Source organism: Lissotriton vulgaris, chromosome 1_1, assembly GCF_964263255.1.
Source record: "Lissotriton vulgaris chromosome 1_1, aLisVul1.2, whole genome shotgun sequence".
NCBI lineage: Eukaryota > Metazoa > Chordata > Amphibia > Caudata > Salamandridae > Lissotriton > Lissotriton vulgaris.
The window spans coordinates 217,766,859-217,772,858 of record NC_141685.1 but is presented as its reverse complement, the minus strand read 5'-3'; the positions used below and the strand labels follow the sequence as shown (position 1 = coordinate 217,772,858).

Below are 6,000 nucleotides of genomic sequence, written 5' to 3'. Positions count from 1 at the left end.
CATGTTTTTCTTTCTGCATAGGTGTGGGTGGAATTTCACCGATCGTCGCCTAATGTAGCAGTAAATCAATCCAGGAAAATGATGTATATTTCGAGTGAGAGTTTATTGATAAACAACTCCACCCAAACGCCAAGCGTCCCTCCGATGAAAAGCCAAACGGTGACTGGAAAGCACTGTTGGAACTTCCATCGAACGGACCCACCATGCATGAGTGTACATTTCAGGCATAACAAAGAACAAGAGAAAACACACGCGCAACATGCATGTGAACCATTCAAGGAAAGACATCGCTCGACCTTCGCGCGATGTACTTGATCCAGCGCTCCTATAGGAATTCCATCTCAAACTACACTACCCACTACCTAATACTTACCATCATATAAATCACACAAGGCCCATGCAACTGAGACAGAATTTGAGCATCTGAATCATGTGGCCTAATTAATAAAACTGTCTAAATCTATATATATATTATATACAACTGCAGTATAACATATTAACCATGGTAAAATAAAGATAACATTTAATTAAGCCACTAATGGCCAATGAATCAGCTGATGGTAACGACTAGAATAATCAAGACCAGCTTGACGTTTTAAGTCATTTTATTTTTTAAATTAAAGCATATTATTTCAGATCACTTTTTTAGCTTATTTTATTATTTGCAAACACTTTTATTAAATCAGCATCTATTATTCAGCTTTAATTAAATCAATATTTTTATTCAGCTTAAATGGCACAAAAGACTGGCATTACAAAATTGCTCAAAATCATGAATTAAAGTAAACATAAACCTAATTCCCTATGTTAAGGTCTCTGACCTGAAAAGAAAAGACATTTAATGCATCGTCTTACGTGTCCCAGGAAATCGGACAGCACTTCGCCCTTAGGAACAGTCAGCCCTGCTCCTCTCAAGGGGCCAAGTCTTTATACTATTCTAACTCACTAATCTAACTAGAATGTAATTTTTTAATGTCTTTCAGCAACCTGATTGGTTGCTAGCTGTCAGACCATCGTGAGGCCACTTTTTAAAAAAACGCCAAAACGTCATGCCATTGTCTTTTCATGTGAGGCGACACCAGTTTCCGAGGTTTGTTACAATGTAGTTCACAGTTTCCTCCATAGCTCGGCCAATCGCCTCTTGCCACTTCCTTAGCCTTGGAAGAATAACTTTCAGAGCACATCTCGCACAATAGTTCTTGTTTAGACTTCAATTTATTCAAAGAAATGTCTTTATGGAAAAAAAAACTTTCCATCATGACTGTGCTCGGCTCATCTCTGTCAGGCTAACCAACGTTCTCCAAAAAACACAGGCCTCAAGCCTCTTTCACGAGCTAGTATTTAAACAAACACAAAACAATGATTAATTCGAGTAATGAAAATCATTCTGTTACCCACACCCATCAATGCTAATATTAACCCATTAGTCTATGTTTCCTAGCAGAAGCACATAGAAAACAACATTAATAATCTACCATTCTTCATAAGTCCAGCTGGAATCTCCAAATATCTGAAAAAGATAAAAAGACACAACATAGACAAAAGCACATACAACATATGCACATGCCATTAATTAAACAGCTGCATTAGTGTTTGACAAGGCAATAAGACAAACAAAACAACGTTAACTTATTATTTTTTAAACGTACTTGCAGATGCAACATTAAAGCACATAATGTTAACCCCATGTAATTGTGTATGCAATTTTAATCTAGATTGGTTTAGTAAACAGATCATGCAAAACTTTATTAATATAATTAATCAAGTTATGAGAGATTAACATCACAACCCAGAATAAAATTATTTCTGAAACTCGCTCCATCAACTCCCTCATCTGGTGATTTTAAAATCACCAAACAACACCCAAATTTAGCAAAATTTGACCCAAATTTTGAAATGTCACATTTTGAACACTCTCGGTGTTAATTTTCCCTAAACCCCTGTCTCAACAGTTCGTTCATTATCCTCACATTGAGTTCTGTGAAACTCTTCTAATTCAATCTCTCTTTCCTGTTCCTTTCTGAGTTTATATATCCTCTTTTTTGCCCTTACATGCTTCTTTCTTTTGTGAATCATGCAACTAATTTTTAACAGAAGTATCGCGATAATGATGACAATTACTGGACAGAGCACTTTGCCAATGATTGAACTGCCAATTTCTGAAAACCAATCTTTAACTGCTTCAATCCTTTTGCCTATTCGTTCAGTGAAATTTTCTTCTTCTAAGGGTTCAATTTCTGTATGAAATTCGGTGATATTCTTAATAAGTGTTTCAATATTCCGACTCTTGTCAGGAAGATATGTACAACAATGCTGAACATGTAAAACTCCACAGACTCCTCCCTCTTTTGCAAGAAGAATGTCTAATGCAAGACGATTCTGCATAATCATGCTTCTAATAGCAACAAGTTCAGTGTTGACTAATTGAAAACCACGTGCAATATCTATTGACAATCTATCTACAATTGTGGAAACCTTTCTGATTTTGACCAAATTCAAAGTTATTCCTACCATGGGAATAATTGCACCAAAAACATCTCCCATGATTTCTGTAAAACTTTTCCTCTTGAACCTGTTCAGGTGCTCACCAAATTCAAAGGTACCCTTTGCATTTCTGTCAATATGAAAAATCTTTGGAAAAACTAATCCAAGATAACATGTCCCATACCAATGATCAGGAAGGCTAAAATAGGCCTTATTCCCACAAATAAAATAAATTCCAGGAAAAATTGGATCTCTTCCACCTTTAAATCCCCATCCCCCTATGATTCGGTATGTATCCTCACACTGACTAGCACCACAGAAAACATTATCATAGAGTGGGTTATCTCTTCTAATGCAAAATTTACCACTAACTGGTTCATCTATGTGTATTGCTGCATTTGTGTTAACACCATTAAGATTGTCATCTTCCATCTGCCAAAACTTTGATTTAGCATGTTTGAGCACCTCATTTCTTTTATAAATTGCTCTTCTCTCCTCTACCATGTTTAAGAAAGTCTTTTCTTCTGCTCTCATTTTACATGTTAAATTATTTCTGTAAGCATACTCGCAGTTAAGCTCATTAGTTACTAAAAAGAATTCCCTCATCTGCTTTGCAGGTTTCACTTTGTTTAAGCTATTTACAACTTTCAGGTTTGCAAAGACTTCGTCAAAGTTCGAGTAATAGTACTCCAATCGTCCTGTCTGATAAAACGAGCTAGCAATCACACTGCAAGTGATACCATATGTGAGGGGTAACATGTTATAGGTAACCCCCTCTGAAACAGAAGCAGGAAGCTTCACACAAACATAGCAGTCCTTTACACTCATGACTTTAACATACTCAGATAAAAGCCTGGAGAAGGAATTGCTAGAAAAATCTCCAACAGATCTATCTTGATGTATCTCTGGATTATGCTCAATAACTCTGTTAGTCTTGCCAGCATGTTTTTCATGTTTTGTCTCCACTCTACTTGTCATATTTGCCTTAAATTTCTGCTTATCGATACCAAAAGGATAGACAACAGCTAAAATTAAACAAACCAGGATTAGAAGAACCACACAAATTGAAGACATTTTGCAACATCTTCTCAAGATGGAACACCTTGAAGTATTAGAACTAGGCATTTTAAAATAAAGAATCAAAAATAAAAACATTTTTTTTTTAAATTTTGTGAATAACGTAGTTAAGTAATTAAACTAATATCTCCCCTTTTAAAAATGATTTTTAAAAAAATTTAAAGTAAACCTAACAGCTTTTCTTCAACCTTGTGTCACATGAATGTGTTTTTTCAACTAACACAATTTCTTCGACCTTTTGTCACCTAACACTTTTTCTTCAGCCTTATGCCAAAAATAAAACCCTAATTTAAAAGAAAACAACTTCAATCTTTGTCACTAGCTTCTTCCAAATCCTCTTGACTGCTACTTCCAACATCCACAATTGGCGGTATAATAATGTATGTCCACTCTGGGGACTTGTATTTTTGGTTAGATCTAATCACTCTTTTTGCTTTACCACTAATTACTTCAATTTTTCTACCTTTTTATTTTTAGAACCACCATTCTGACTTGAAATTTTGTTAAGGTAATTGTAATCACAAAGGTCCACCTCCGAAAAGGTTATTGTGCATCCTGTTGATGTTGGAATATACCTGATGTGTTAAAATACCCCTCACACATCAAAAGGGCCCTTGGTGTCATGCTTCATCATCGGGGTCTTCCCGCTCGGCTGCCGAACGGGGCAGTGCTGCTACAAGCGACTACGCCGGAGCACCTTTTAAGTGAAGGTGCTATGTGAGTGAGTGGGAGTGAGTGTCAGTGGGGTCAGGGGTGATATAGTGATGTTAAAAAATACCTGGCCTAGTGTAAAGAAAATATTATTTATTAGGCACTGGCTGGTATTATTAAAATAGATGATGTCGAAAGGTTAAGCTAATTAGTGGGCTAACTTTCCTGTGCGAGTCAACATGTTTCGGGGCTCCATGCCCCTTCGTCAGGACCGGGGTCAGATCCCCATGTCACTCACTAAATGTTGTGCCACAGTGCGTGTATGTACCCTAAACTGTAAGGTACTTACTCCTATCAATGTGTATTATATTTTATTTGTTATATAAATACACAGCCCTTGCTAGTACTGGTATACTTGATTGTATGCCTGAAAAACAAGAACCAGGTGTTAGAAGTGCGCGGATCCCAAAGCGCTTCGCTTAAAGGTACCTGTGAAAGAAAGAAAGACTAATATACATAGTGCATACAGATGCTACTGGATGACCTATGAGAGGTAAACAGTTTTTCATCAAATCTGTAGACAAATATTGCTGGGTACCTAGTTTCAACTAAGGACAACACACAATTAAACACACACTTCAGTACATTATTGGAGAGTTTGTGCAAAGCGGTATATACATACTAGGCAGGTAGGGGAGCAGTGCCCCATGAGCCATGTCATTACATTCTCAAACCAAACCACATGGGAACAACGCCAGTTCACCAATTGTAACAGTCGCAACGTTGTGTATTTAATCACCTGCCCATGTGGGAAAGAGTATGTGGGCATGACCAGTAGACCAGTTAAGATTCGAATGGGGGAACACCGCAGCAACATACGCTGCAAGAAAACCACCACTAAAATGTCCACACACTATATAAGCATGGGGCACAGTGTCCAAGACCTGAAATGGACAGTCATAGAGGCCTTTAACAATGATCAAAACCTCCTTGTAAAGGAACAACGCTGGGTGCACAGGCTGGGCACTCATCATTCAGGCCTGAATGACGACATACCTTGGTCGCAACTCAACTAAAAATTGAGTCTGAAAACTTTTGACACCACACCTATCTCCCCTTTAGAAATAACAACTTCAAAAATCATAACTCTGTATCTTAGTCTATAAGACCCCAGCTTTGCCTTGGAGTTTTGAAAATAAACCCCAACTTTTATTTCTTTATTTCTCAATTCAGTGTGAGGACGATATCTATTCCCACTGAAAAATAAGGTCATTCAACTGATCACCAGTGGAACAATAGCGCCATCAGCGCATGCGCGGCCAGGACACTCATCCTCCACGCATGCGCAAACACACCCTCCGCAAGATTGTCCTATGCGCTCATCGCGCATGCGCGGGGACAGTTGCACTTTCTCCGCTCATGCGCGTTCAGCGCTGGGCACACCTTAATAAGGAAATCGACTTCAACGGAGTCGCCGGTCCCCATTCCCCTCGGGTCCCATCATCTCGAAAAAGAAGGCGTTTGAGCCAATGGCAATCTTTTAAAATAATACACCCTACCCGGCCCTCGTGTTGATTTGCATACTAACCAATGGCCACCACGCTTACCTTCCGGGGCGGCCACTGTTTGCAAACACACGTGTCCCGACTTAATGGTCATTATCCAATTAAGCTTAGCAATTTACGATTGAAATCCAACTATATAAGCCTCCACCCCAGCTCCCTTCCTCACAATCACGGAAGCCACGGACAGAGGAGGAAGCACCACGAGGCTGGAGGTTTAGTAAGT

The 6,000-nt window shown here is 38.5% G+C and overlaps 1 protein-coding gene across 1 annotated transcript in view; it reads right to left on the bottom strand.

Moving 5' to 3' along the window:
* Nucleotides 1–734: 734 nt before the first annotated feature.
* The window catches only part of LOC147740926 (uncharacterized), a 758,774-nt gene continuing 753,508 nt past the window's right edge, over nucleotides 735–6,000 (bottom strand). The window contains exon 12 of the mRNA XM_086936040.1: nucleotides 735–1,510. The gene's annotated coding sequence lies outside the window, so the exon portion shown is untranslated. The remainder of the gene's footprint in view (nucleotides 1,511–6,000) is intronic.